The sequence below is a fragment of the Scyliorhinus canicula genome, unplaced genomic scaffold, assembly GCF_902713615.1.
Source record: "Scyliorhinus canicula unplaced genomic scaffold, sScyCan1.1, whole genome shotgun sequence".
In the NCBI taxonomy this organism is placed as follows: domain Eukaryota; kingdom Metazoa; phylum Chordata; class Chondrichthyes; order Carcharhiniformes; family Scyliorhinidae; genus Scyliorhinus; species Scyliorhinus canicula.
The window spans coordinates 4,828-13,446 of NW_024055820.1; the positions used below are offsets into that span (position 1 = coordinate 4,828).

An 8,619-nucleotide genomic window follows, 5' to 3' on the forward strand; every position below is an offset into this window, starting at 1 on the left:
AAAATGGGCCTTAGTTTATCATGTTAACAGCTGAGATTGACCACAGTAACAACTGAGAACTGCTGTCATAAAATCAGGAACCTGACCTAACCGAACAGTTTCCAGGGTCCTTGGCAGTCACAATTGAGAAATTCTCTGCTTCATGTAATGTCAGCAATCACGGTGTCACTGCCATCAACTGGCCAAACCTTGCTATTGCAGTTATTGATTTAAAAAATATATTTCACTAGATGTGGCCCTCACAGGCAAGGCTAGCGTTTGTTCACCATGTTACCTGGTAAGTTACAGGGCCATTCTATTTGCATTTTTCAAGCACACTGTCAGCTGCAGCAGGATTTGAACACGGCCTCATTACTGGCCCAGTGACATGCCAGCTAACCCACTGCCGTTCCCATTAAACATAGTCAGAGGGTGTTTTAAGTAGAGAAGAAGGCCGTTTGGACCGACATATATGCGTCGGCCCTCTAATGATGCAATTTGCGGAATGCCATTATTTTCCCCGTAGTCTAGCATTGTTTTTCTTTTTGAGATTATAATCTAATTCTGCTTTGAAAGCATCAATAAACCCTACCATCACCACACAAACGAACAGTCCGGTCCACATCCTAACCACTCACTGGGTTAAAATGTTTGTCCTCATGTCTCCATACTTATTTCCCTAATTCCTTCAATCTGTGACCTCAGGTACTCGGCCCTCTCACCAGTGGGATAGTTTCCTCCATATCTACTCTGTCTAGAGCCCTCATGATTTTGAATATCTCCGTCAGATCACTTCGTAACCTGATGGTCAAGGGAAATAGTCGCAACTTGTCCAATCTATCTTCGTAGATTAAGTTGCTCACCTCTGGAGCCATTCCCGTGGGCATTTTCTGCACCCACCCTAATGACTCACATTCTCCCCTCAGTGTGATACCCACAATGCTTCAGTTCAGTGGGTTCAGGATTTAATACAAGTTTAACATAACGTCCTTTCCTCTGTATTTTATATACCCATTGATAATTCCCATTAATTGTTTCAATGACCGGTCTCTCAATTGTCCTACCCTCACCAGTAAGTTATCTACATATACATACAGGTCTCTCTGATAAAAGCAAATTACTGCGGATGCTGGAATCAAAAACCAAAAGAGAAAATGCTGGAACATTTCAGCAGGTCTGGCAATTCTCACAGTAACTTCATTGAAAAATAAGCCTACTTTTGACAGTGAATATTATTATAGCATCTGTAAGGAGAGAAAAGAGCTAACGTTTCGAGTCCAGATGACCCTTTGTCAAAGCTCCCTCCGATCCTGAATTATTCGTTTTATGTTATTTTGCCTTTCTGCATTCTGCAGGACATTTGAATTATTTCACATTTTTCTGCACTAAATTTAATCTGCCAATTTCCCGCCCATTCCACAAACCTGTCTTTGTTGTTTTGAAGTTGTACATTATCCGACCGATGGTTCGCAATGTTGTCATATTTCATATCATCCATAGATATTGAAAATCGCCCCTCTCAGACAATATAAAATGCCGCAATGCTGATCCCTGGAACATTCACTACAAATCTCCCTTCACTCCGAAAAACAGCTGGTCCACGCTGTTAGTTGTTTCCTGGAAATTTCCTTTCGATCTTGCTGCTGCCCATTTTACTTCAGGAGCTCCATTATTGCTCACAAGGTGGCGCTGCAGCACATTATCAAATTTTATTTGGAAGTTCATCAACAGAAATACTCAGACCAACCATCTCTGCTCCTCATCAGAAAATTTAAGCAACTTAATTAATCACGATTTGCCCTTAATAAATCCTCGCACGGCTTAATTTATCAACAAAGCATTTCCATTGATGTGCCAGTTCATCACTTTCGCTGGTGGTCCCAACATTTAAATTACAGCTAATTGCAGATTAGTGTAGGTTAAAGGCAGCTAAATGGCAAAGTGCCTCAATTGCTGTTAATTTATTTTTCTGATTACCTTAGTTGAACAGAGGAATGTGCAGCTATGGGAACCACATGTTGAAATTTGAGCAATTGAATGGACCTAATAACCTAAACCTGAAGTGAAATTAATCAAACTTAAAATCCTGATTAATTATTTCCATTGGTTGAAAAGGAAATAAACATTTGCTACTCTGTATTAATTTCGACTCCACATCATCCCTTCTTAACACTTTAGCTTCATTTCACGACAATAATCATTATTAGTGTCACAGTAGGCCGACATTAACACTGCAATGATGGTGCTGTGAAACGCCTCTAGTCATCACACTCCGGCGCCTGTTCGGGCACACAGAGGGAGAATTCAGAATGTCCAATTTACAGACAGAATGAGAAGAATTTGACGGGTCTCCTTTAACACATATAATAATTGAGACTTTCTGCATCAAAACAACAGTGGGATTTCATTGAGTTGCCTGTGAACATTGGCGCTGTCCGCGTGAACCACACTTCCCGGCCGCCCATGGAAACAGTCTTCTTGTGCTGTCAACAAGTTTGCCTGAAATGCGATGCAAGACCTCGGGAATGGGTGTAGCATCTATCCTTTCCTCACCGGCCTCATTCACATCACGGATACACCCAGAATGTGCTTGTCTGCAAAATATAAACCCATCCATTCAAACCTTTTCTCCAAAAGAGTCCTCTGTGTAGTCGTTTTTATAAATCGATCCTCATGGTTAATGAAAAATACATCCCAGGATTACTATCTAACACATTACCACACTGACAACCTTAGGGAATTCCATTTTAGAAAGTTCACTCTGAAACGTCCAAGGATTCTGATAGTGTCTCTGATGGCATTTCTCTTTTGTGTTTCTATGGCTGTGTTAATCTGGTTCCTTATCTACTTTAGTGGTTGTCTGTGCGTCTGTTTGAGAGATCAGTTTGGGGATCTATAACTGTGTTTATTTATCAGCATGTCTATGTTTGTGTTGATTTTGTGCTGTAAACGAGGCTCCTGCTGAACACGGGAGGTGGACCTATTCACTTACTTTCATCGTTGGCAATTCAGACTAGCATGTAATCGAAAATCATGTCAACACTTGTTGGAATTTATTTCAGTGTCTGTGCATGTCTGTATGGATGTTTTACGTCCATGTCTTTGCACGTGGCCGTGTGTGTTTCCAATGGGCGGTTGTTCTGTCCACAGGAGGGCGCTCTCTGATCACTTATCAAACATCACCGACCAGTTCCAGAGGAAGCGACTGTTTTAAGACGTGAAAGTGGGCGGAGCGAAGAAATCGGATTCGAACTCATAACATCTCCAGAACTTTTTCATCTTCTCCAATTGCAGCTCTGATACAGTCAGTGAAAACTGTCTCTGTTTCTGGAGTTCAGACACGAACCATGGGGCTGTCACGCTGCCTGTCTCTGGTTATTGTCCTGACCACAGGTTTGTTATATTGAACCGCTGTTCGAAATCCCCCAATTCCCAAATGTATTCTTATTTCCATGTCCTGGTACTCCTCCTCCTGACGTTCCTCCTTCTAACCCGCTTTGTGTCTGTTGTTTATTTTCAGGGATGAGTAAGGGAGACTCAGTGTCTCAGGAAGAACAACGAGTCGATGCAGAAGTGGGTGAAGATTCAGCCATACCCTGCAGTTACTCGGTATCGAGTTCAGCTACAAGCTATTACCTCTTCTGGTATCGCCAGTATCCACACCGAGCTCCCCAGTATCTGCTCAGAACCGACAGATATGGGTTTAACGAGACGGCTCCCGGCTTTGAACACTTCAGCGGGAATCTCAACCCGACACAAAGCACTTTTCACTTGTCTGTAACAGATTTGAAGATGACAGACAGCGCCGTGTATTACTGCGCGCTGAGACCCACAGTGGATGAGGGGCCGGCGGGGCTCATACAAAAAGTGGAGCAGGTCGACAATCAAGGGCTCGGTATCAGGAATTCCCATAGACAATGTTCAGATAATGAACACCATTTGAATGGTTCTCTACCCCCCCCCCCCCCCTCCCCCCCTGAGTTCAATGATTGTCGCTGTTGGAAAATGTATCATGTTTCTAACTCCAGGATCAGATTCCATAATTTTCCGACCTCATTCGCACAAACCTGCAAGTCTCCCGGGTGAACAACTGAATATATCTGTAACTTTAAACGTTCTAGATCAGATGACAACAGATCAGGCGGCACCTCTTAAAAGTGATCTAATTTCAGAGATGGCACATTCTAAATTCCCTAGGGCAGAAATAAATACTGACTGAAATCAGTACTTTACCGGTGCAAGAGACCCCAGTGGAAATGCATCTTGGTGTGGAATTGGGTGACTGTTTATCCCGGGAACCTTTAAATCAATAATTATGCATTATATTTCATGCACTGGATGGCACTTGACTGATTATAAGATATTTATTTAACCTTTCACCATAATTAGAGTAAAATATCTACGTCAGGAAGGTTGTAAACACTGAGATCGAAGCAAAACGATTTAAACGGAGAAAGAAGCAGAATGGCTGACAATGTGACGTAGAGAAAGTGAGTAAGAAAGACCAAAACACACAGTCAGGGCTGGAATGTGATTGGAGAGAACCAGCCGCAATCATTCCCCAGCTGACAGTGATTGGTCCACAGCTGACGTCAGAGCTGAGAGACCGGCCAATCGCAGCACTGAGAGACGCCTCTCAGTTTCAGAGGAATTGATATTAGGCTCGACGCAGCAACATATTTGAAACAGTGCCGCTGTTTACTGTCCCGTCAAGAACCATGTGCTCCCTGTGTGCTTTACTGATAATAATGGTCTTGCTGTCCGGTGAGTCTGAGCTCAAATCCTCAGTCTATGTTTCATGGGTTTTATTTACTCCCAGATTTCTGACATATTGTATATGTTGTTACAGGAACCAATGGCCAAGATTCAGTTTCCCAGGACCCACCTGAATTACCGGTTCAGGAAGGACAGACGGCAACATTGAACTGCAGTTACAAAGCAGATGTCACTGGCAAGACTCTCTTCTGGTACATCCAGTATTCCGGCGAAGCTCCGAGATATCTACTGAAGAAATATAGCACGGGGACTGGAGAAAGGTCTTCCGATTTCCCAGGCCGGTTTTCTGCTGATTTGGACAAGAATAGGAAAACAGTTCCTTTAAATATCACCAGGGTCGGTGTCTCTGACTCTGCCGTGTACCTCTGTGCTCTGAGCCCCACACTGTTACACAGACACAGTCAGCTCGTACAAAAACCGGCAAGGCACTCCCACCTCCTCACACTGAATCCGATCTGAGACCTGGATTGTGAACTGTTAGTACAAACAAAACTATATGAGAACTGATAGCTTGCCCAGATGATCTCCTTCTATGGTGCTGAATGTTGTTCATTCTGTGTAAAATCCCGATTTACGGAACTTTTCCTGGTCCGAGCTGAGCTCTAAATGGGGAACTCTGGTTCCGTTATGTGAAAAAATGAAATGTTACCATCCCGTGCCCCACCATAAATATTAACCCCGATAAAGAACCAACATTTGATTTAATGCCTGTTAGGAACTTAGTTTTTTTAATAATAAATTTAGTGTACCCAATTTTTTTTTTTTCAATTGAGGGGCAATTTAGCGTGGCCAATCCACCTAGCCTGCACATCTTTGGTTTGTGCGGGTGAAACCCACGCAAACACGGGGAGAATGTGCAAACTCCACATTGCGAATGTGATAACCACTACACTACAGAAACAGCTGGCAGCGCACACTCCAACGGACCTGTGTCTCCTTCAACTCAACTGCCTTGTTGCAGCTTCGCATGGTTCGGCTGAGAGGCCATGTCACTTCTTACAAGAACATGTCTATTTCTTTAAAACAGATGTATAAACTTACAAGCCAGTAGAAGAACCTATACTGAACTGAAGTATCCTGTTGTTCTGTTTCCTCCCCCGGTAATTCACTTGGTTAAGACGTACCACATTTCTAACCTGCCCCGGTTATAATGGAAGGTGACGGTGAAAGACGAACTTTGTTGTCCTGTCGACAAATGCCGCCTGACTACCTGAGATGGTGCAGTACTTTTGGCGTTTGAGATGGTGATTAAATATGTTCATTTGTAAATCGCTGAAATTCTGTTGTGGATGAACTAGCTGCTAATATCCGAGCTGTGCCAAGATATGAAAATTCTTCACCTCTCATTGCCTGCCGAAAATTCAGTGCTTGGGCCTTAATGTTTAATTCAGTTTAGTGGCTCATGTGAGACTAAATCTCATAGTCCTGGAACACACGAGATTCCGGCATCATTCAGGAACAGAATTATTTTGTGCCCAATAATTGTGCACACTTTTCTCGTGCTTGCGTGTCAAGCGAATGTGATAACCACTACACTACAGAAACAGGTGGCAGCGCAGACTCCAACGGACCTGTGTCACCTTCAACTCAACTGCCTTGTTGCAGCTTCGCATGGTTCGGCTGAGAGGCCATGTCACTTCTTACAAGAACACGTCTATTTCTTTAAAACAGATGTCTAAACTTACAAGCCAGTAGAAGAACCGATATTGAACTGAAGAATTTGTTCAGCAAGTCTCTAACGGCGAAATGCTCTATTCTATTATTAATGCAGCATTCTGAAATCCTACAGAAAAAAGCAACCGACTTTACACAATATTTGTTTCGTTATTCAATGCTTGAGTTGAGTTTAAGAATTGACAATTATGTGTTTCTTATATTTGACCTCTTTGTGTTTTGGTGTGTAAAATGCTGCAGCTTAAATACCGTTCATGTAGAAGAAAGGAGGGGTAATTGTAAATCAACTTTGAGCCTGGATTCCCACACTGGCTTTTCCTGTTTCTCCATCAGGAAGACGGTTTTTTCTTTCCCAAAGCTGGTGCAGTTAAGTCTCTGGCATTTCCTCTAAGTCAGTTACGGTATCGTTTGTATCTATCCTTTTGAGTACACATTACTTTCAGACATCCTTCAATCTGGCCTGTTGCATTTGCTGATCCCAATGCCATCTTCTCTGCATTGGAGAGACTAAATGCCGACCGGGTGACCACTTTGCAAAACACCTTCGCTCCATCGACAAGCTGGCGGCAGACTCTCCTGTCGCTTGCTATTTGAACTCACTGTCCTGCTCTCATGTCCACATGTCCGATCTTGGCCTGCTGCAATGTTCCCATGTAGCTCAGCACAACGCCGAGGAAGAGCCCCCATCCACCGAATAGGCACGGTACAGCCTTGCGGATTTTACAGTAGGCTCAACAACCTCGCACCGTGAAATCACTCTTCCCACTTCACCACATGTTTATTTCCATCAACTTATTTTCATTGCTTCCATTGATATGTCTTCCTCTCCCATTGTCTCCCCCTCCCCATTCCCATAGCCAATCGCATCCCTCTTGGGAAATCCGCCCCTTGTTCCTCATTGTCATCTGCCATTAACACATTCTAATCTTCTAATCGCCCCCTCAGCACAGTTCTTAACACTGATTAGAAACATTTACATTCCCTTTTTCTTTCGACCCAACACATTTTTGTTATTCTCCACCCATGGCTGGCCGTCTGTCGAGGCCCAATGCTTCACGCTCCCCTCTCCCCCCACCCACCCTCCACTTCCCCCACACACTCCGCCAGTCTACACCTGACCAAAGATCCAGTTGTCCAGCTTCGACAAAGAGTCACCCAGACTCGAAACGACACTTGCCATCTCTCTCCACACAGGCTGTCAGACCTGATGAGACTGTCCTGTGTTTTCTGTTTTTCTTTCCCATTGACGCATAAGCAGTAAGTTGCTTTTATCGTACATTTAGACATGTTTGAAATGGTGATTAAATATGTTCATCTGCATCTGTAAACCCAAAAGATTCTGTGGTGGATGAACAAACTGCTAATATCCGAATCGTGGCAAAATAGGGAAGGCTTTTCTTCCCCTGGCGTCTTGAATATTCCGTATTTCTGACTTTGTTGAAGGAATTTTAATATCTCATGAGAGACCAAATCTCATGGTCCTCGAACGTGCGAGGTTGAGGAAGAAAGGTATTTTGTGCAAACATTCGTCACACAAAATGAGAAGCACGCGATGTTTCTGCCCGGTTTCGAACCGGGTACCTTTCGCGTGTTAGGCGAATGTGATAACCACTACACTACAGAAACTGATGGGAGCATCGCAATCAGTGGCCCTGTGCAATGTTGAACCTCAATGTACTGTTGCAGCTTCTAACGGTTCCGCTGAGAGGCCATGTAACTTATTGGAAGAAGCCGTTTCTTTAAAACTGATGTCTCACCTCATCAAAGGATCAGATATTGAATTTTGCTGAACTGGAGATAAGTTATGTTTTGCTTGAAGTTAAATTGAGAGGGCAGGGCTTTCATAAGTAACCACAGCTGAAACGAGAATTGATGATGCCCTGCTCACTTTGCTCTGCATCGGGAACCAGCTGTCCAACCCACTGAACTAAAGGGGGCGCCAAAACTAGGAACTGCGAGCCAGCAGTCGAACCTGGAATTTCCTGATTCGTAGTCAGACGCGTTATCCATTGCGCCACTGGCCCACAGCAGTTATAGGCTTTTGTATTCCTCGATGATGAAGACCAATTACGAGATTGAGGTAATATTTTGTGACAGACTAAACTGGAAACACCAGATGTTTCTGCCCGGTTTCGAAACGGGGACCATTCGCGTGTAAAGCGAATGTGATAACCACTACACTACAGAAAC

General features: G+C 43.6%; 2 non-coding genes across 2 annotated transcripts; both read right to left on the reverse strand.

The window, feature by feature from the left end:
* Positions 1-7,982: 7,982 nt before the first annotated feature.
* trnav-aac lies at positions 7,983-8,055 on the reverse strand. Its single transcript has one exon. It is a non-coding gene; the product is annotated as a tRNA-Val (tRNA).
* A 491-nt stretch (positions 8,056-8,546) lies between these two features.
* On the reverse strand, positions 8,547-8,619 carry trnav-uac. The gene has a single exon. It is a non-coding gene; the product is annotated as a tRNA-Val (tRNA).